At 42.8% G+C, this 19,309-nt stretch overlaps 31 non-coding genes and 1 pseudogene across 31 annotated transcripts; all 32 read right to left on the bottom strand.

The window, feature by feature from the left end:
- Positions 1-45: 45 nt before the first annotated feature.
- LOC113755061 lies at positions 46-164 on the bottom strand. The gene has a single exon (XR_003465562.1). It is a non-coding gene; the product is annotated as a 5S ribosomal RNA (ribosomal RNA).
- Positions 165-579: 415 nt separating this feature from the next.
- LOC113755055 lies at positions 580-698 on the bottom strand. The gene has a single exon (XR_003465557.1). It is a non-coding gene; the product is annotated as a 5S ribosomal RNA (ribosomal RNA).
- Positions 699-1,112: 414 nt separating this feature from the next.
- On the bottom strand, positions 1,113-1,231 carry LOC113754990. Its single transcript, XR_003465502.1, has one exon. It is a non-coding gene; the product is annotated as a 5S ribosomal RNA (ribosomal RNA).
- Positions 1,232-1,645: 414 nt separating this feature from the next.
- LOC113754982 lies at positions 1,646-1,763 on the bottom strand. Its single transcript, XR_003465494.1, has one exon. It is a non-coding gene; the product is annotated as a 5S ribosomal RNA (ribosomal RNA).
- Positions 1,764-2,183: 420 nt separating this feature from the next.
- On the bottom strand, positions 2,184-2,302 carry LOC113754979. Its single transcript, XR_003465491.1, has one exon. It is a non-coding gene; the product is annotated as a 5S ribosomal RNA (ribosomal RNA).
- Positions 2,303-2,715: 413 nt separating this feature from the next.
- On the bottom strand, positions 2,716-2,834 carry LOC113755036. Its single transcript, XR_003465539.1, has one exon. It is a non-coding gene; the product is annotated as a 5S ribosomal RNA (ribosomal RNA).
- Positions 2,835-3,251: 417 nt separating this feature from the next.
- Positions 3,252-3,370, bottom strand: LOC113754980. The gene has a single exon (XR_003465492.1). It is a non-coding gene; the product is annotated as a 5S ribosomal RNA (ribosomal RNA).
- Positions 3,371-3,781: 411 nt separating this feature from the next.
- LOC113754987 lies at positions 3,782-3,900 on the bottom strand. Its single transcript, XR_003465499.1, has one exon. It is a non-coding gene; the product is annotated as a 5S ribosomal RNA (ribosomal RNA).
- A 427-nt stretch (positions 3,901-4,327) lies between these two features.
- Positions 4,328-4,446, bottom strand: LOC113754996. Its single transcript, XR_003465507.1, has one exon. It is a non-coding gene; the product is annotated as a 5S ribosomal RNA (ribosomal RNA).
- Positions 4,447-4,869: 423 nt separating this feature from the next.
- LOC113755029 lies at positions 4,870-4,988 on the bottom strand. The gene has a single exon (XR_003465532.1). It is a non-coding gene; the product is annotated as a 5S ribosomal RNA (ribosomal RNA).
- Positions 4,989-5,429: 441 nt separating this feature from the next.
- LOC113754995 lies at positions 5,430-5,548 on the bottom strand. The gene has a single exon (XR_003465506.1). It is a non-coding gene; the product is annotated as a 5S ribosomal RNA (ribosomal RNA).
- Positions 5,549-5,961: 413 nt separating this feature from the next.
- Positions 5,962-6,080, bottom strand: LOC113755060. Its single transcript, XR_003465561.1, has one exon. It is a non-coding gene; the product is annotated as a 5S ribosomal RNA (ribosomal RNA).
- A 415-nt stretch (positions 6,081-6,495) lies between these two features.
- Positions 6,496-6,614, bottom strand: LOC113754976. Its single transcript, XR_003465489.1, has one exon. It is a non-coding gene; the product is annotated as a 5S ribosomal RNA (ribosomal RNA).
- Positions 6,615-7,028: 414 nt separating this feature from the next.
- On the bottom strand, positions 7,029-7,147 carry LOC113755016. The gene has a single exon (XR_003465520.1). It is a non-coding gene; the product is annotated as a 5S ribosomal RNA (ribosomal RNA).
- Positions 7,148-7,558: 411 nt separating this feature from the next.
- LOC113754975 lies at positions 7,559-7,677 on the bottom strand. The gene has a single exon (XR_003465488.1). It is a non-coding gene; the product is annotated as a 5S ribosomal RNA (ribosomal RNA).
- A 415-nt stretch (positions 7,678-8,092) lies between these two features.
- Positions 8,093-8,211, bottom strand: LOC113755043. The gene has a single exon (XR_003465545.1). It is a non-coding gene; the product is annotated as a 5S ribosomal RNA (ribosomal RNA).
- Positions 8,212-8,625: 414 nt separating this feature from the next.
- Positions 8,626-8,744, bottom strand: LOC113755032. Its single transcript, XR_003465535.1, has one exon. It is a non-coding gene; the product is annotated as a 5S ribosomal RNA (ribosomal RNA).
- Positions 8,745-9,166: 422 nt separating this feature from the next.
- On the bottom strand, positions 9,167-9,285 carry LOC113754973. Its single transcript, XR_003465486.1, has one exon. It is a non-coding gene; the product is annotated as a 5S ribosomal RNA (ribosomal RNA).
- A 948-nt stretch (positions 9,286-10,233) lies between these two features.
- On the bottom strand, positions 10,234-10,352 carry LOC113754993. Its single transcript, XR_003465505.1, has one exon. It is a non-coding gene; the product is annotated as a 5S ribosomal RNA (ribosomal RNA).
- A 964-nt stretch (positions 10,353-11,316) lies between these two features.
- Positions 11,317-11,435, bottom strand: LOC113755041. The gene has a single exon (XR_003465544.1). It is a non-coding gene; the product is annotated as a 5S ribosomal RNA (ribosomal RNA).
- A 405-nt stretch (positions 11,436-11,840) lies between these two features.
- On the bottom strand, positions 11,841-11,959 carry LOC113754989. The gene has a single exon (XR_003465501.1). It is a non-coding gene; the product is annotated as a 5S ribosomal RNA (ribosomal RNA).
- A 414-nt stretch (positions 11,960-12,373) lies between these two features.
- Positions 12,374-12,492, bottom strand: LOC113755048. Its single transcript, XR_003465550.1, has one exon. It is a non-coding gene; the product is annotated as a 5S ribosomal RNA (ribosomal RNA).
- Positions 12,493-12,982: 490 nt separating this feature from the next.
- Positions 12,983-13,101, bottom strand: LOC113755063. Its single transcript, XR_003465564.1, has one exon. It is a non-coding gene; the product is annotated as a 5S ribosomal RNA (ribosomal RNA).
- Positions 13,102-13,516: 415 nt separating this feature from the next.
- Positions 13,517-13,635, bottom strand: LOC113754997. The gene has a single exon (XR_003465508.1). It is a non-coding gene; the product is annotated as a 5S ribosomal RNA (ribosomal RNA).
- Positions 13,636-14,048: 413 nt separating this feature from the next.
- LOC113755059 lies at positions 14,049-14,167 on the bottom strand. Its single transcript, XR_003465560.1, has one exon. It is a non-coding gene; the product is annotated as a 5S ribosomal RNA (ribosomal RNA).
- Positions 14,168-14,582: 415 nt separating this feature from the next.
- LOC113754974 lies at positions 14,583-14,701 on the bottom strand. The gene has a single exon (XR_003465487.1). It is a non-coding gene; the product is annotated as a 5S ribosomal RNA (ribosomal RNA).
- A 443-nt stretch (positions 14,702-15,144) lies between these two features.
- On the bottom strand, positions 15,145-15,263 carry LOC113755035. Its single transcript, XR_003465538.1, has one exon. It is a non-coding gene; the product is annotated as a 5S ribosomal RNA (ribosomal RNA).
- A 422-nt stretch (positions 15,264-15,685) lies between these two features.
- Positions 15,686-15,781, bottom strand: LOC113755012 (annotated as a pseudogene).
- A 413-nt stretch (positions 15,782-16,194) lies between these two features.
- On the bottom strand, positions 16,195-16,312 carry LOC113754981. The gene has a single exon (XR_003465493.1). It is a non-coding gene; the product is annotated as a 5S ribosomal RNA (ribosomal RNA).
- Positions 16,313-17,298: 986 nt separating this feature from the next.
- Positions 17,299-17,414, bottom strand: LOC113755000. The gene has a single exon (XR_003465511.1). It is a non-coding gene; the product is annotated as a 5S ribosomal RNA (ribosomal RNA).
- Positions 17,415-18,368: 954 nt separating this feature from the next.
- LOC113755046 lies at positions 18,369-18,487 on the bottom strand. The gene has a single exon (XR_003465548.1). It is a non-coding gene; the product is annotated as a 5S ribosomal RNA (ribosomal RNA).
- A 415-nt stretch (positions 18,488-18,902) lies between these two features.
- On the bottom strand, positions 18,903-19,021 carry LOC113755040. The gene has a single exon (XR_003465543.1). It is a non-coding gene; the product is annotated as a 5S ribosomal RNA (ribosomal RNA).
- Positions 19,022-19,309: the final 288 nt, after the last annotated feature.

The raw sequence follows: 19,309 nt of genomic DNA, 5'->3' as shown, positions 1-19,309 counted from the left end.
GGATAAAGAACGAATAGGAAATTTGGATTTCGAAACAAAAAAAAGAGGGTGCAACACGAGGACTTCCCAGGGGGTCACCCATTCTAGTACTACTCTCGCCTAAGCACGCTTAACTTCGGAGTTCTGATGGGATCCGGTGCATTAATGCTGGTATGATCGCACCCGCCATTTTCCTTTCGCTTTATTCCTTTAAACTACCCAGTCCTGCGAAGCAGTGTGGCTTTTCTAGACCGAAATTCATTTTAAACGTCAATTCAAGCATTTTTCTCTTATCCTTTTATTTATTTACTTTATGTTTTTTTTTGTTCTTGATTTGCACCCTGTTTTTTTCCCTCATCCCGCAACTCTAAATTATCATGAAATCAATCCTTCACGCTTGCGGTGATACATTTGCGCCCACAAATTTGAGCGACGATCCGGGCTTTGATCGAGCCGTACCGTTACTGATTTGTCTCGCGCCTTCAGACCCGCCTTCATGCTTCGACAAGAAGCAAAATATAAAGCAATCGTTCCGACGGAGCTAAATTACTACAGGATAAAGAACGAATAGGAAATTTGGATTTCGAAACAAAAAAGAGAGGGGGGCAACACGAGGACTTCCCAGGGGGTCACCCATCCTAGTACTATACTCGCCCAAACACGCTTAACTTCGGAGTTCTGATGGGATCCGGTGCACTAGTGCTGGTATGATCGCCCCCGCCATTTTCCTTTCGCTTTATTCTTTTAAACCACCCCGTGCTGCGAAACAGTGTGGCTTTTCGAGACCGAAATTCATTTTAAGCTTCGATTCAAGCATTTTCCTCTTATCCTTTTATTTATTTACTTTACATTTTTTTTGTTATTGATATGCACCTTATTTTTTTCCCTCATCCCGCAACTCTAAATTATCATGAAATCAATCCTTCACGCTTGCGGTGATACATTTGCGCCCACAAATTTGAGCGACGATCCGGGCATTGATCGAACCGTACCGTTCCTGATTTGTCTCGCGCCTTCAGACCCGCCTTCATGCTTCGACAAGAAACAAAATATAAAGCAATCGTTCCGACGGAGCTAAATTACTACAGGATAAAGAACGATTAGGAAATTTCGATTTCGAAACAAAAAAGAGAGGGGTGCAACTCGAGGACTTCCCAGGGGGTCACGCATCCTAGTACTACTCTCGCCCAAGCACGCTTAACTTCGGAGTTCTGATGGGATCCGGTGCATTAGTGCTGGTATGATCGCCCCCGCCATTTTCCTTTCGCTTTATTCCTTTAAACTACCCAGTCCTGAAAAGCAGTGTGGCTTTTCTAGACCGAAATTCATTTTAAGCTTCGATTCAAGCATTTTCCTCTTATCCTTTTATTTATTTACTTTATATTTTTTTTGTTATTGATTTGCACCTTATTTTTTTCCCTCATCCCGCAACTCTAAATTATCATGAAATCAATCCTTCACGCTTGCGGTGATACATTTGCGCCCGACAAATTTGAGCGACGATCCGGGCTTTGATCGAGCAATACCGTTCCTGATTTGTCTCGCGCCTTCAGACCCGCCTTCATGCTTCGACAAGGAGCAAAATATAAAGCAATCGTTCCGACGGAGCTAAATTACTACAGGATAAAGAACGAATAGGAAATTTGGATTTCGAAACAAAAAAAAGAGGGTGCAACACGAGACTTCCCAGGGGGTCACCCATTCTAGTACTACTCTCGCCTAAGCACGCTTAACTTCGGAGTTCTGATGGGATCCGGTGCATTAATGCTGGTATGATCGCACCCGCCATTTTCCTTTCGCTTTATTCCTTTAAACTACCCAGTCCTGCGAAGCAGTGTGGCTTTTCTAGACCGAAATTCATTTTAAACGTCAATTCAAGCATTTTTCTCTTATCCTTTTATTTATTTACTTTATGTTTTTTTTTGTTCTTGATTTGCACCCTGTTTTTTTCCCTCATCCCGCAACTCTAAATTATCATGAAATCAATCCTTCACGCTTGCGGTGATACATTTGCGCCCACAAATTTGAGCGACGATCCGGGCTTTGATCGAGCCGTAGCCGTACCGTTACTGATTTGTCTCGCGCCTTCAGACCCGCCTTCATGCTTCGACAAGAAGCAAAATATAAAGCAATCGTTCCGACGGAGCTAAATTACTACAGGATAAAGAACGAATATGAAATTTGGATTTCGAAACAAAAATGAGAGGGGGCAACACGAGGACTTCCCAGGGGGTCACCCATCCTAGTACTATACTCGCCCAAACACGCTTAACTTCGGAGTTCTGATGGGATCCGGTGCATTAGTGCTGGTATGATCGCACCCGCCATGTTCCTTTCGCTTTATTCTTTTAAACCACCCCGTGCTGCGAAACAGTGTGGCTTTTCTAGACCGAAATTCATTTTAAGCTTCGATTCAAGCATTTTCCTCTTATCCTTTTATTTATTTACTTTACATTTTTTTTGTTATTGATATGCACCTTATTTTTTTCCCTCATCCGCAACTCTAAATTATCATGAAATCAATCCTTCACGCTTGCGGTGATACATTTGCGCCCACAAATTTGAGCGACGATCCGGGCTTTGATCGAACCGTACCGTTCCTGATTTGTCTCGCGCCTTCAGACCCGCCTTCATGCTTCGACAAGAAAGAAAATATAAAGCAATCGTTCCGACGGAGCTAAATTACTACAGGATAAAGAACGAATAGGAAATTTGGATTTCGAAACAAAAAAAAGAGGGGTGCAACACGAGGACTTCCCAGGGGGTCACCCATCCAAGTACTACTCTCGCCTAAGCACGCTTAACTTCGGAGTTCTGATGGGATCCGGTGCATTAATGCTGGTATGATCGCACCCGCCATTTTCCTTTCGCTTTATTCCTTTAAACTACCCAGTCCTGAAAAGCAGTGTGGCTTTTCTAGACCGAAATTCATTTTAAGCGTCAACAATACAAGCATTTTCCTCTTATCCTTTTATTTATTTACTTTATATTTTTTTTGTTATTGATTTGCATCTATTTTTTTCCCTCATCCCGCAACTCTAAATTATCATGAAATCAATCCATTCACGCTTGCGGTGATACATTTGCGCCGACAAATTTGAGCGACGATCCGGGCTTTGATCGAGCAATACCGTTCCTGATTTGTCTCGCGCCTTCAGACCCGCCTTCATGCTTCGACAAGAAGCAAAATATAAAGCAATCGTTCCGACGGAGCTAAATTACTACAGGATAAAGAACGAATAGGAAATTTGGATTTCGAAACAAAAAAAAGAGGGGTGCAACACGAGGACTTCCCAGGGGGTCACACATCCTAGTACTATTCTCGCCCAAACACGCTTAACTTCGGAGTTCTGATGGGATCCGGTGCATTAGTGCTGGTATGATCGCACCCGCCATGTTCCTTTCGCTTTATTCTTTTAAACCACCCCGTGCTGCGAAAAAGTGTGGCTTTTCGAGACCGAAATTCATTTTAAGCTTCGATTCAAGCATTTTCCTCTTATCCTTTTATTTATTTACTTTACATTTTTTTTGTTATTGATATGCACCTTATTTTTTTCCCTCATTCCGCAACTCTAAATTATCATGAAATCAATCCTTCACGCTTGCGGTTATACATTTGCGCCCACAAATTTGAGCGACGATCCGGACTTTGATCGAACCGTACCGTTCCTGATTTGTCTCGCGCCTTCAGACCCGCCTTCATGCTTCGACAAGAAGCAAAATATAAAGCAATCGTTCCGACGGAGCTAAATTACTACAGGATAAAGAACGAATAGGAAATTTGGATTTCGAAACAAAAATGAGAGTGCAACACGAGGACTTCCCAGGGGGTCACCCATCCTAGTACTACTCTCGCCCAAGCACGCTTAACTTCGGAGTTCTGATGAGATCCGGTGCATTAGTGCTGGTATGATCGCACCCGCCATGTTCTTTTCGCTTTATTCTTTTAAAATACCCCGTCCTGCGAAGCAGTGTGGCTTTTCTAGACCGAAATTAATTTTAAGCGTCAATTCAAGCATTTTCCTCTTATCCTTTTATTTATTTACTTTATATTTCTTTTTGTTATTGATTTGCACCCTATTTTTTTCCCTCATCCCGCAACTCTAAATTATCATGAAATCAATTCTTCACGCTTGCGGTGATTCATTTGCGCCGACAAATTTGAGCGACGATCCGGGCATTGATCCGGGCATTGATCGAGCCGTACCGTTCCTGATTTGTCTCGCGCCTTCAGACCCGCCTTCATGCTTCGACAAGAAGCAAAATATAAAGTAATCGTTCCGACGGAGCTAAATTACTACAGGATAAAGAACGAATAGGAAATTTGGATTTCGAAACAAAAAAGAGAGGGGTGAAACACGAGCACTTCCCAGGGGGTCACCCATCCTAGTACTACTCTCGCCCAAGCACGCTTAACTTCGGAGTTCTGATGGGATCCGGTGCACTAGTGCTGGTATGATCGCCCGCCTGCCGCATTTTCCTTTCGCTTATTCTTTTAAACCACCCCGTGCTGCGAAACAGTGTGGCTTTTCGCAGACTGAAATTCATTTTAGCTTCGGATTGCAAGCATTTTCCTCTATCCTTTTATTTATTTACTTTAGCATTTTTTTTTGTTATTGATATGCACGCTTATTTTTTTCCCTCATCGCCCGCAACTCTAAATTATCATGAAATCAATCCTTCACGCTTGCGGTGATACATTTGCGCCCACAAATTTGAGCGACGATCCGGGCTTTGATCGAACCGTACCGTTCCTGATTTGTCTCGCGCCTTCAGACCCGCCTTCATGCTTCGACAAGAAACAAAATATAAAGCAATCGTTCCGACGGAGCTAAATTACTACAGGATAAAGAACGAATAGGAAATTTGGATTTCGAAACAAAAAAAAGAGGGGTGCAACACGAGGACTTCCCAGGGGGTCACCCATCCTAGTACTACTCTCGCCTAAGCACGCTTAACTTCGGAGTTCTGATGGGATCCGGTGCATTAATGCTGGTATGATCGCACCCGCCATTTTCCTTTCGCTTTATTCCTTTAAACTACCCAGTCCTGAAAAGCAGTGTGGCTTTTCTAGACCGAAATTCATTTTAAGCTTCGATTCAAGCATTTTCCTCTTATCCTTTTATTTATTTACTTTATATTTTTTTTGTTATTGATTTGCATCTTATTTTTTTCCCTCATCCCGCAACTCTAAATTATCATGAAATCAATCATTCACGCTTGCGGTGATACATTTGCCGCCGACAAAATTTGAGCGACGATTTTTCCCGGGGCCCTTTTTTTTTTTGATCGAGCAATACCGTTCCTGATTTTGTCGTCGGCGCCTTTCAGACCCGCCTTCATGCTTCGACAAGGAAGGCAAAAGTATAGAAGCAAATCGTTCCGACGGAGCTAAATTACTACAGGATATAGAACGATTAGGAAATTTCGATTTCGAAACAAAAAAGAGAGGTGTGCAACTCGAGGACTTCCCAGGGGGTCACGCATCCTAGTACTACTCTCGCCCAAGCACGCTTAACTTCGGAGTTCTGATGGGATCCGGTGCATTAGTGCTGGTATGATCGCCCCCGCCATTTTCCTTTCGCTTTATTCCTTTAAACTACCCAGTCCTGAAAAGCAGTGTGGCTTTTCTAGACCGAAATTCATTTTAAGCTTCGATTCAAGCATTTTCCTCTTATCCTTTTATTTATTTACTTTATATTTTTTTTGTTATTGATTTGCACCCTATTGTTTTCCCTCATCCCGCAACTCTAAATTATCATGAAATGAATCCTTCACGCTTGCGGTGATACATTTGCGCCGACAAATTTGAGCGACGATCCGGGTTTTGATCGAGCAATACCGTTCCTGATTTGTCTCGCGCCTTCAGACCCGCCTTCATGCTTCGACAAGGAGCAAAATATAAAGCAATCGTTCCGACGGAGCTAAATTACTACAGGATAAAGAACGAATAGGAAATTTGGATTTCGAAACAAAAAAAAGAGGGTGCAACACGAGGACTTCCCAGGGGGTCACCCATTCTAGTACTACTCTCGCCTAAGCACGCTTAACTTCGGAGTTCTGATGGGATCCGGTGCATTAATGCTGGTATGATCGCACCCGCCATTTTCCTTTCGCTTTATTACTTTAAACTACCCAGTCCTGCGAAGCAGTGTGGCTTTTCTAGACCGAAATTCATTTTAAACGTCAATTCAAGCATTTTTCTCTTATCCTTTTATTTATTTACTTTATGTTTTTTTTTGTTCTTGATTTGCACCCTGTTTTTTTCCCTCATCCCGCAACTCTAAATTATCATGAAATCAATCCTTCACGCTTGCGGTGATACATTTGCGCCCACAAATTTGAGCGACGATCCGGGCTTTGATCGAGCCGTACCGTTATTGATTTGTCTCGCGCCTTCAGACCCGCCTTCATGCTTCGACAAGAAGCAAAATATAAAGCAATCGTTCCGACGGAGCTAAATTACTACAGGATAAAGAACGAATAGGAAATTTGGATTTCGAAACAAAAAAGAGAGGGGGGCAACACGAGGACTTCCCAGGGGGTCACCCATCCTAGTACTATACTCGCCCAAACACGCTTAACTTCGGAGTTCTGATGGGATCCGGTGCATTAGTGCTGGTATGATCGCACCCGCCCTGTTCCTTTCGCTTTATTCTTTTAAACCACCCCGTGCTTCGAAACAGTGTGGCTTTTCTAGACCGAAATTCATTTTAAGCTTCGATTCAAGCATTTTCCTCTTATCCTTTTATTTATTTACTTTACATTTTTTTTGTTATTGATATGCACCTTATTTTTTTCCCTCATCCCGCAACTCTAAATTATCATGAAATCAATCCTTCACGCTTGCGGTGATACATTTGCGCCCACAAATTTGAGCGACGATCCGGGCTTTGATCGAACCGTACCGTTCCTGATTTGTCTCGCGCCTTCAGACCCGCCTTCATGCTTCGACAAGAAACAAAATATAAAGCAATCGTTCCGACGGAGCTAAATTACTACAGGATAAAGAACGAATAGGAAATTTGGATTTCGAAACAAAAAAAAGAGGGGTGCAACACGAGGACTTCCCAGGGGGTCACCCATCCTAGTACTATTCTCGCCCAAACACGCTTAACTTCGGAGTTCTGATGGGATCCGGTGCATTAGTGCTGGTATGATCGCACCCGCCATGTTCCTTTCGCTTTATTCTTTTAAACCACCCCGTGCTGCGAAAAAGTGTGGCTTTTCGAGACCGAAATTCATTTTAAGCTTCGATTCAAGCATTTTCCTCTTATCCTTTTATTTATTTACTTTACATTTTTTTTGTTATTGATATGCACCTTATTTTTTTCCCTCATTCCGCAACTCTAAATTATCATGAAATCAATCCTTCACGCTTGCGGTTATACATTTGCGCCCACAAATTTGAGCGACGATCCGGACTTTGATCGAACCGTACCGTTCCTGATTTGTCTCGCGCCTTCAGACCCGCCTTCATGCTTCGACAAGAAGCAAAATATAAAGCAATCGTTCCGACGGAGCTAAATTACTACAGGATAAAGAACGAATAGGAAATTTGGATTTCGAAACAAAAATGAGAGTGCAACACGAGGACTTCCCAGGGGGTCACCCATCCTAGTACTACTCTCGCCCAAGCACGCTTAACTTCGGAGTTCTGATGAGATCCGGTGCATTAGTGCTGGTATGATCGCACCCGCCATGTTCCTTTCGCTTTATTCTTTTAAAATACCCCGTCCTGCGAAGCAGTGTGGCTTTTCTAGACCGAAATTAATTTTAAGCGTCAATTCAAGCATTTTCCTCTTATCCTTTTATTTATTTACTTTATATTTCTTTTTGTTATTGATTTGCACCCTATTTTTTTCCCTCATCCCGCAACTCTAAATTATCATGAAATCAATTCTTTACGCTTGCGGTGATTCATTTGCGCCGACAAATTTGAGCGACGATCCGGGCATTGATCGAGCCGTACCGTTCCTGATTTGTCTCGCGCCTTCAGACCCGCCTTCATGCTTCGACAAGAAGCAAAATATAAAGCAATCGTTCCGACGGAGCTAAATTACTACAGGATAAAGAACGAATAGGAAATTTGGATTTCGAAACAAAAAAGAGAGGGGTGCAACACGAGTACTTCCCAGGGGGTCACCCATCCTAGTACTACTCTCGCCCAAGCACGCTTAACTTCGGAGTTCTGATGGGATCCGGTGCACTAGTGCTGGTATGATCGCCCCCGCCATTTTCCTTTCGCTTTATTCTTTTAAACCACCCCGTGCTGCGAAAAAGTGTGGCTTTTCGAGACCGAAATTCATTTTAAGCTTCGATTCAAGCATTTTCCTCTTATCCTTTTATTTATTTACTTTACATTTTTTTTGTTATTGATATGCACCTTATTTTTTTCCCTCATCCCGCAACTCTAAATTATCATGAAATCAATCCTTCACGCTTGCGGTGATACATTTGCGCCCACAAATTTGAGCGACGATCCGGGCTTTGATCGAACCGTACCGTTCCTGATTTGTCTCGCGCCTTCAGACCCGCCTTCATGCTTCGACAAGAAACAAAATATAAAGCAATCGTTCCGACGGAGCTAAATTACTACAGGATAAAGAACGAATAGGAAATTTGGATTTCGAAACAAAAAAAAGAGGGGTGCAACACGAGGACTTCCCAGGGGGTCACCCATCCTAGTACTACTCTCGCCTAAGCACGCTTAACTTCGGAGTTCTGATGGGATCCGGTGCATTAATGCCGGTATGATCGCACCCGCCATTTTCCTTTCGCTTTTATTCCTTTAAACTACCCAGATCCTGAAAAGCAGTGTGGCTTTTCTAGACCGAATTCATTTTAAGCGTCAATACAAGCATTTTCCTTTATCCTTTATTTATTTACTTTAATAATTCTTTTTTGTTATTGATTTGCATCTTATTTTTTTTCCCTCATCCCGCAACATCTAAAATTAATCATGAAATCATCATATCTACGCTTGAGGTGATACATTTGCCGCCGACAAATTTTGAGCGACGATCGCGGGCTTTGATCGAGCCGTCCGTTCCTGATTTGTCTCGCGCCTTCAGACCCGCCTCATGCTTCGACAAGAAGCAAAATATAAAGCAATCGTTCCGACGGAGCTAAATTACTACAGGATAAAGAACGAATAGGAAATTTGGATTTCGAAACAAAAAAAAGAGGGGTGCAACACGAGGACTTCCCAGGGGGTCACCCATCCTAGTACTACTCTCGCCTAAGCACGCTTAACTTCGGAGTTCTGATGGAATCCGGTGCATTAATGCTGGTATGATCGCACCCGCCATTTTCCATTCGCTTTATTCCTTTAAACTACCCAGTCCTGAAAAGTAGTGTGGCTTTTCTAGACCGAAATTCATTTTAAACGTCAATTCAAGCATTTTTCTCTTATCCTTTTATTTATTTACTTTATGTTTTTTTTTGTTCTTGATTTGCACCTTGTTTTTTTCCCTCATCCCGCACACCCTCCCCTAAATTATCATGAATGAATCCTTCACGCTGCCGGTGATTACATTTGCGCGACAAATTTGAGCGACGAATTCCGGGCTTGATCGAGCCAATCCGTTCCTGATTTGTCTCGCGCTTCAGACCGCCTTCATGCTCGACAAGGAGCAAAATATAAAGAATCGTTCCGACGGAGCTAATTTACTTACAGGATAAAGAACGAATAGGAATTTGGATTTCGAAACAAAAAAAAAGAGGGTGCAACAGAGGGGATTTCCCAGGGGTCACCATTCTAGTACTACTCTCGCTAAGCACGCTTAATTCGGAGTTCTGATGGGATCGGTGCATTAATCTGGTTATGTCGCCACCCGCCATTTTCCCTTTCGCTTTATTCCTTTAAACTACCCAGTCCTGCGAATCAGTGTGGCTTTTCTAGACCGAAATTCATTTTAAACGTCAATTCAAGCATTTTTCTCTTATCCTTTTATTTATTTACTTTATGTTTTTTTTTGTTCTTGATTTGCACCCTGTTTTTTTCCCTCATCCCGCAACTCTAAATTATCATGAAATCAATCCTTCACGCTTGCGGTGATACATTTGCGCCCACAAATTTGAGCGACGATCCGGGCTTTGATCGAGCCGTACCGTTACTGATTTGTCTCGCGCCTTCAGACCCGCCTTCATGCTTCGACAAGAAGCAAAATATAAAGCAATCGTTCCGACGGAGCTAAATTACTACAGGATAAAGAACGAATAGGAAATTTGGATTTCGAAACAAAAAAGAGAGGGGGGTAACACGAGGACTTCCCAGGGGGTCACCCATCCTAGTACTATACTCGCCCAAACACGCTTAACTTCGGAGTTCTGATGGGATCCGGTGCATTAGTGCTGGTATGATCGCACCCGCCATGTTCCTTTCGCTTTATTCTTTTAAACCACCCCGTGCTGCGAAACAGTGTGGCTTTTCGAGACCGAAATTCATTTTAAGCTTCGATTCAAGCATTTTCCTCTTATCCTTTTATTTATTTACTTTACATTTTTTTTGTTATTGATTTGCACCTTATTTTTTTCCCTCATCCCGCAACTCTAAATTATCATGAAATCAATCCTTCACGCTTGCGGTGATACATTTGCGCACACAAATTTGAGCGACGATCCGGGCATTGATCGAACCGTACCGTTCCTGATTTGTCTCGCGCCTTCAGACCCGCCTTCATGCTTCGACAAGAAACAAAATATAAAGCAATCGTTCCGACGGAGCTAAATTACTACAGGATAAAGACACGAATAGGAAATGTTGGATGTTTCGAAACAAAAAAAAGAGGTGGTGCAAACAGAGAGGGACTTCCCAGTGTGGTCACCCATCCTAAGTTTACCACTCTACGCCCAAGCACGCTTAACTTCGGATTTCTGATGGAATCCGGTGATTAGTGCTGCGTATGATCGCACCCGCCATTTCCTTTTTTGGCTTGTATTCTTTTAAACTTCCCCGTCCTGCGAAGTAGTGTGGCTTTTCTAGACCGAAATTCATTTTAAGCGTCAATTCAAGCATTTTCCTCTTATCCTTTTATTTATTTACTTTATATTTTTTTTTGTTATTGATTTGCACCCTGTTTTTTTCCCTCATCCCGCAACTCTAAATTATCATGAAATCAATCCTTCACGCTTGCGGTGATTCATTTGCGCCGACAAATTTGAGCGACGATCCGGGCATTGATCGAGCCGTACCGTTCCTGATTTGTCTCGCGCCTTCAGACCCGCCTTCATGCTTCGACAAGAAGCAAAATATAAAGCAATCGTTCCGACGGAGCTAAATTACTACAGGATAAAGAACGAATAGGAAATTTGGATTTCGAAACAAAAAAGAGAGGGGTGCAACACGAGTACTTCCCAGGGGGTCACCCATCCTAGTACTACTCTCGCCCAAGCACGCTTAACTTCGGAGTTCTGATGGGATCCGGTGCACTAGTGCTGGTATGATCGCCCCCGCCATTTTCCTTTCGCTTTATTCTTTTAAACCACCCCGTGCTGCGAAACAGTGTGGCTTTTCGAGACCGAAATTCATTTTAAGCTTCGATTCAAGCATTTTCCTCTTATCTTTTTATTTATTTACTTTACATTTTTTTTGTTATTGATATTTTTTTCCCTCATCCCGCAACTCTAAATTATCATGAAATCAATCCTTCACGCTTGCGGTGATACATTTGCGCCCACAAATTTGAGCGACGATCCGGGCATTGATCGAACCGTACCGTTCCTGATTTGTCTCGCGCCTTCAGACCCGCCTTCATGCTTCGACAAGAAACAAAATATAAAGCAATCGTTCCGACGGAGCTAAATTACTACAGGATAAAGAACGATTAGGAAATTTCGATTTCGAAACAAAAAAGAGAGGGGTGCAACTCGAGGACTTCCCAGGGGGTCACGCATCCTAGTACTACTCTCGCCCAAGCACGCTTAACTTCGGAGTTCTGATGGGATCCGGTGCATTAGTGCTGGTATGATCGCCCCCGCCATTTTCCTTTCGCTTTATTCCTTTAAACTACCCAGTCCTGAAAAGCAGTGTGGCTTTTCTAGACCGAAATTCATTTTAAGCTTCGATTCAAGCATTTTCCTCTTATCCTTTTATTTATTTACTTTATATTTTTTTTGTTATTGATTTGCACCCTATTTTTTTCCCTCATCCCGCAACTCTAAATTATCATGAAATGAATCCTTCACGCTTGCGGTGATACATTTGCGCCGACAAATTTGAGCGACGATCCGGGCTTTGATCGAGCAATACCGTTCCTGATTTGTCTCGCGCCTTCAGACCCGCCTTCATGCTTCGACAAGGAGCAAAATATAAAGCAATCGTTCCGACGGAGCTAAATTACTACAGGATAAAGAACGAATAGAAAATTTCGATTTCGAAACAAAAAAAAGAGGGGTGCAACACGAGGACTTCCCAGGGGGTCACCCATTCTAGTACTACTCTCGCCTAAGCACGCTTAACTTCGGAGTTCTGATGGGATCCGGTGCATTAATGCTGGTATGATCGCACCCGCCATTTTCCTTTCGCTTTATTACTTTAAACTACCCAGTCCTGCGAAGCAGTGTGGCTTTTCTAGACCGAAATTCATTTTAAACGTCAATTCAAGCATTTTTCTCTTATCCTTTTATTTATTTACTTTATGTTTTTTTTTGTTCTTGATTTGCACCCTGTTTTTTTCCCTCATCCCGCAACTCTAAATTATCATGAAATCAATCCTTCACGCTTGCGGTGATACATTTGCGCCCACAAATTTGAGCGGCAGTTGTCCTGCGCGCCGTGTGATGAGGATCTGGTGGGTGGCGGCGCTAGCAGCCCGGCGCGCGATCCGGGCCTTTTGATCGAGCCGTACCGTACTGATTTTGTCTCGCGCCTTCCAGACCCGCCTTCATGCTTCGACAAGAAGCAAATATAAAGCAATCGTTCCGAAGGGGGGGGGGGCGGAGCTAAATTACTACAGGATAAAGAACGAATAGAAATTTGGATTTCGAAACAAAAAAGAGATGGGTGCAACACGAGTACTTCCCAGGGGGTCACCCATCCTAGTACTACTCTCGCCCAAGCACGCTTAACTTCGGAGTTCTGATGGGATCCGGTGCACTAGTGCTGGTATGATCGCCCCCGCCATTTTTCCTTTCGCTTTATTCTTTTAAACCACCCCGTGCTGCGAAACAGTGTGGCTTTTCGAGACCGAAATTCATTTTAAGCTTCGATTCAAGCATTTTCCTCTTATCCTTTTATTTATTTACTTTACATTTTTTTTGTTATTGATATGCACCTTATTTTTTTCCCTCATCCCGCAACTCTAAATTATCATGAAATCAATCCTTCACGCTTGCGGTGATACATTTGCGCCCACAAATTTGAGCGACGATCCGGGCATTGATCGAACCGTACCGTTCCTGATTTGTCTCGCGCCTTCAGACCCGCCTTCATGCTTCGACAAGAAACAAAATATAAAGCAATCGTTCCGACGGAGCTAAATTACTACAGGATAAAGAACGATTAGGAAATTTCGATTTCGAAACAAAAAAGAGAGGGGTGCAACTCGAGGACATCCCAGGGGGTCACGCATCCTAGTACTACTCTCGCCCAAGCACGCTTAACTTCGGAGTTCTGATGGGATCCGGTGCATTAGTGCTGGTATGATCGCCCCCGCCATTTTCCTTTCGCTTTATTCCTTTAAACTACCCAGTCCTGAAAAGCAGTGTGGCTTTTCTAGACCGAAATTCATTTTAAGCTTCGATTCAAGCATTTTCCTCTTATCCTTTTATTTATTTACTTTATATTTTTTTTGTTATTGATTTGCACCCTATTTTTTTCCCTCATCCCGCAACTCTAAATTATCATGAAATGAATCCTTCACGCTTGCGGTGATACATTTGCGCCGACAAATTTGAGCGACGATCCGGGTTTTGATCGAGCAATACCGTTCCTGATTTGTCTCGCGCCTTCAGACCCGCCTTCATGCTTCGACAAGGAGCAAAATATAAAGCAATCGTTCCGACGGAGCTAAATTACTACAGGATAAAGAACGAATAGGAAATTTGGATTTCGAAACAAAAAAAAGAGGGTGCAACACGAGGACTTCCCAGGGGGTCACCCATTCTAGTACTACTCTCGCCTAAGCACGCTTAACTTCGGAGTTCTGATGGGATCCGGTGCATTAATGCTGGTATGATCGCACCCGCCATTTTCCTTTCGCTTTATTCCTTTAAACTACCCAGTCCTGCGAAGCAGTGTGGCTTTTCTAGACCGAAATTCATTTTAAACGTCAATTCAAGCATTTTTCTCTTATCCTTTTATTTATTTACTTTATGTTTTTTTTTGTTCTTGATTTGCACCCTGTTTTTTTCCCTCATCCCGCAACTCTAAATTATCATGAAATCAATCCTTCACGCTTGCGGTGATACATTTGCGCCCACAAATTTGAGCGACGATCCGGGCTTTGATCGAGCCGTACCGTTACTGATTTGTCTCGCGCCTTCAGACCCGCCTTCATGCTTCGACAAGAAGCAAAATATAAAGCAATCGTTCCGACGGAGCTAAATTACTACAGGATAAAGAACGAATAGGAAATTTGGATTTCGAAACAAAAAAGAGAGGGGGGCAACACGAGGACTTCCCAGGGGGTCACCCATCCTAGTACTATACTCGCCCAAACACGCTTAACTTCGGAGTTCTGATGGGATCCGGTGCATTAGTGCTGGTATGATCGCACCCGCCATGTTCCTTTCGCTTTATTCTTTTAAACCACCCCGTGCTGTGAAACAGTGTGGCTTTTCTAGACCGAAATTCATTTTAAGCTTCGATTCAAGCATTTTCCTCTTATCCTTTTATTTACTTTCACAATTTTCATTTTTTTATGTTTATTGATATGCACCCTCTATTTTTGTTTACGCTCATACCCGCCAACTCTAAATTACTCTGAATCAGACTATTCTTCAAACGCTTGCCGGTGATACATTATTATGCGCCCACAAAATTTGAGCGATCGCACTCCGCCGGCTTTGATCGAACCGTACCGTTCCTGATTTGTCTCGCGCCTTCAGACCCGCCTTCATGCTTCGACAAGAAACAAAATATAAAGCAATCGTTCCGACGGAGCTAAATTACTACAGGATAAAGAACGAATAGGAAATTTGGATTTCGAAACAAAAAAAAGAGGGGTGCAACACGAGGACTTCCCAGGGGGTCACCCATCCAAGTACTACTCTCGCCTAAGCACGCTTAACTTCGGAGTTCTGATGGGATCCGGTGCATTAATGCTGGTATGATCGCACCCGCCATTTTCCTTTCGCTTTATTCCTTTAAACTACCCAGTCCTGAAAAGCAGTGTGGCTTTTCTAGACCGAAATTCATTTTAAGCGTCAATACAAGCATTTTCCTCTTATCCTTTTATTTATTTACTTTATATTTTTTTTGTTATTGATTTGCATCTTATTTTTTTCCCTCATCCCGCAACTCTAAATTATCATGAAATCAATCATTCACGCTTGCGGTGATACATTTGCCGCGCCGACAATTTGAGGCGACGATCCGGGCTTTGATCGAGCCGTACCGTTCCTGATTTTGTCTCGCGCCCTTCAGACCCGCCTTCATGCTTGACAAGAAGCAAAATATAAAGCAATCGTTCCGACGGAGCTTAAATTACTAACAGGATAAAGAACGAATGAGGAAATTTGGATTTTCGCAAACAAAAAAAAGAGGGTGCAACACGAGGACTTCCCACTCTCGCCCAAGCACGCTTAACTTCGGAGTTCTGATGGGATCCGGTGCATTAGTGCTGGTATGATCGCCCCCGCCATTTTCCTTTCGCTTTATTCCTTTAAACTACCCAGTCCTGAAAAGCAGTGTGGCTTTTCTAGACCGAAATTCATTTTAAGCTTCGATTCAAGCATTTTCCTCTTATCCTTTTATTTATTTACTTTATATTTTTTTTGTTATTGATTTGCACCCTATTTTTTTCCCTCATCCCGCAACTCTAAATTATCATGAAATGAATCCTTCACGCTTGCGGTGATACATTTGCGCCGACAAATTTGAGCGACGATCCGGGTTTTGATCGAGCAATACCGTTCCTGATTTGTCTCGCGCCTTCAGACCCGCCTTCATGCTTCGACAAGGAGCAAAATATAAAGCAATCGTTCCGACGGAGCTAAATTACTACAGGATAAAGAACGAATAGGAAATTTGGATTTCGAAACAAAAAAAAGAGGGTGCAACACGAGACTTCCCAGGGGGTCACCCATTCTAGTACTACTCTCGCCTAAGCACGCTTAACTTCGGAGTTCTGATGGGATCCGGTGCATTAATGCTGGTATGATCGCACCCGCCATTTTCCTTTCGCTTTATTCCTTTAAACTACCCAGTCCTGCGAAGCAGTGTGGCTTTTCTAGACCGAAATTTTTTTTAAACGTCAATTCAAGCATTTTTCTCTTATCCTTTTATTTATTTACTTTATGTTTTTTTTTGTTCTTGATTTGCACCCTGTTTTTTTCCCTCATCCCGCAACTCTAAAATTATCATGAGACAATCCTTCACGCTTGCCGGTGTGGATACATTTGACAGCCCACAAATTTGGAGCGACGATCCGGGCTTGATCGGCCGTACCGTTACTTGTATTTGTCTCGCGCCTTCAGACCCGCCTTCGATGGCTTCGACAAGAAGCAAAATATTAAAAGCAATCGTTCCGACGGAGCTAAATTACTACAGGATAAAGATATAACGAATTAAGCGAATTTGGATTTCGAACACAAAAAGGAGAGGCGGGCAACACCGAGGGGGAACTTCCCCAGGGGGTCACCCATCCTAGTACTATACTCGCCCCAACACGTAACTTCGGAGTTCTGATGGGGATCCGGTTTGCATTAGTGCTGGAGATCGCACCCGCCATGTTCCTTTCGCTTTATTCTTTTAAACCACCCGTCTGCGAAAACAGTTTGGCTTTTCTAGACCGAAATTCATTTTAAGCTCGATTCAAGCATTTTCCTCTTATCCCTTTTATTTATTTTACTTTTCATTTTTTTATGTTATTGATATGCACCTTATTTTTTCCCCTCATCCCGCAACTCGAAAGATTATCATGAAATCAATTCCTTCACGCTTGCGGTGTGATACATTTGCCGCCACACATTTTGAGCGACGCATCCGGGCTTTGATCGAACGTACCGTTCCTGATTTGTCTCGCGCCTTCAGGACCCGCCTTTCATGCTTCGACGAAGGAAAAAGAAAAAATATTAAAGCAATCGTTCGACGGAGCTAAAATTTACTACAGGATAAGAACGAATAGGAAACCGTGGATTCGAAAACAAAAAAAAGAGGTGCAACACGAGGACTCCCAGGGTCACCCATCCAAGTACTACTCTCGCCTAAGCACGCTTAACTTCGGAGTTCTGATGGGATCCGGTGCATTAATGCTGGTATGATCGCACCCGCCATTTTCCTTTCGCTTTATTCCTTTAAACTACCCAGTCCTGAAAAGCAGTGTGGCTTTTCTAGACCGAAATTCATTTTAAGCGTCAATACAAGCATTTTCCTCTTATCCTTTTATTTATTTACTTTATATTTTTTTTGTTATTGATTTGCATCTTATTTTTTTCCCTCATCCCGCAACTCTAAATTATCATGAAATCAATCATTCACGCTTGCGGTGATACATTTGCGCGACAAATTTGAAGCGACGATCCGGGCTTTGATCAGCCGTACCGTTCCTGATTTGTCTCGCGCCTTCAGACCCGCTCTTCATGCTTCGCACAAGAAGCAAAATATAAAGCAATGTTCCGACGGAGCCTAAATTACTTACAGGATTAAAGAACGAATAGGAAAATTTGGATTTCAGAAACAAAAAAAAAAGAGGGGCAACCGAGGACCTTCCCAGGGGTCACCCATCCTAGTACTATTCTCGCCCAAAACAACGCTTAAACTTCGGAGTTTCTGATGCGGATCCGGGGCATTAGTTGCTGGTATGATCGCCACCCGCCATTTCTTTCGCTTTATTCTTTAAAACCACCCCGTGCTGCCCGAAAAGTGTGGCTTTTCGAGACCGAAATTCATTTTAAGCTTCGATTCAAGCATTTTCCTCTTATCCTTTTATTTATTTACTTTACATTTTTTTTGTTATTGATATGCACCTTATTTTTTTCCCTCATTCCGCAACTCTAAATTATCATGAAATCAATCCTTCACGCTTGCGGTTATACATTTGCGCCCACAAATTTGAGCGACGATCCGGACTTTGATCGAACCGTACCGTTCCTGATTTGTCTCGCGCCTTCAGACCCGCCTTCATGCTTCGACAAGAAGCAAAATATAAAGCAATCGTTCCGACGGAGCTAAATTACTACAGGATAAAGAACGAATAGGAAATTTGGATTTCGAAACAAAAATGAGAGTGCAACACGAGGACTTCCCAGGGGGTCACCCATCCTAGTACTACTCTCGCCCAAGCACGCTTAACTTCGGAGTTCTGATGGGATCCGGTGTATTAGTGCTGGTATGATCGCACCCGCCATGTTCTTTTCGCTTTATTCTTTTAAAATACCCCGTCCTGCGAAGCAGTGTGGCTTTTCTAGACCGAAATTAATTTTAAGCGTCAATTCAAGCATTTTCCTCTTATCCTTTTATTTATTTACTTTATATTTCTTTTTGTTATTGATTTGCACCCTATTTTTTTCCCTCATCCCGCAACTCTAAATTATCATGAAATCAATTCTTTACGCTTGCGGTGATTCATTTGCGCCGACAAATTTGAGCGACGATCCGGGCATTGATCGAGCCGTACCGTTCCTGATTTGTCTCGCGCCTTCAGACCCGCCTTCATGCTTCGACAAGAAGCAAAATATAAAGCAATCGTTCCGACGGAGCTAAATTACTACAGGATAAAGAACGAATAGGAAATTTGGATTTCGAAACAAAAAAGAGAGGGGTGCAACACGAGTACTTCCCAGGGGGTCACCCATCCTAGTACTACTCTCGCCCAAGCACGCTTAACTTCGGAGTTCTGATGGGATCCGGTGCACTAGTGCTGGTATGATCGCCCCCGCCATTTTCCTTTCGCTTTATTCTTTTAAACCACCCCGTGCTGCGAAACAGTGTGGCTTTTCGAGACCGAAATTCATTTTAAGCTTCGATTCAAGCATTTTCCTCTTATCTTTTTATTTATTTACTTTACATTTTTTTTGTTATTGATATGCACCTTATTTTTTTCCCTCATCCCGCAACTCTAAATTATCATGAAATCAATCCTTCACGCTTGCGGTGATACATTTGCGCCCACAAATTTGAGCGACGATCCGGGCATTGATCGAACCGTACCGTTCCTGATTTGTC

This window comes from Coffea eugenioides, unplaced genomic scaffold, assembly GCF_003713205.1.
Source record: "Coffea eugenioides isolate CCC68of unplaced genomic scaffold, Ceug_1.0 ScVebR1_1162;HRSCAF=1970, whole genome shotgun sequence".
NCBI lineage: Eukaryota > Viridiplantae > Streptophyta > Magnoliopsida > Gentianales > Rubiaceae > Coffea > Coffea eugenioides.
This window is presented reverse-complemented; position numbering and strand designations above follow the sequence as displayed.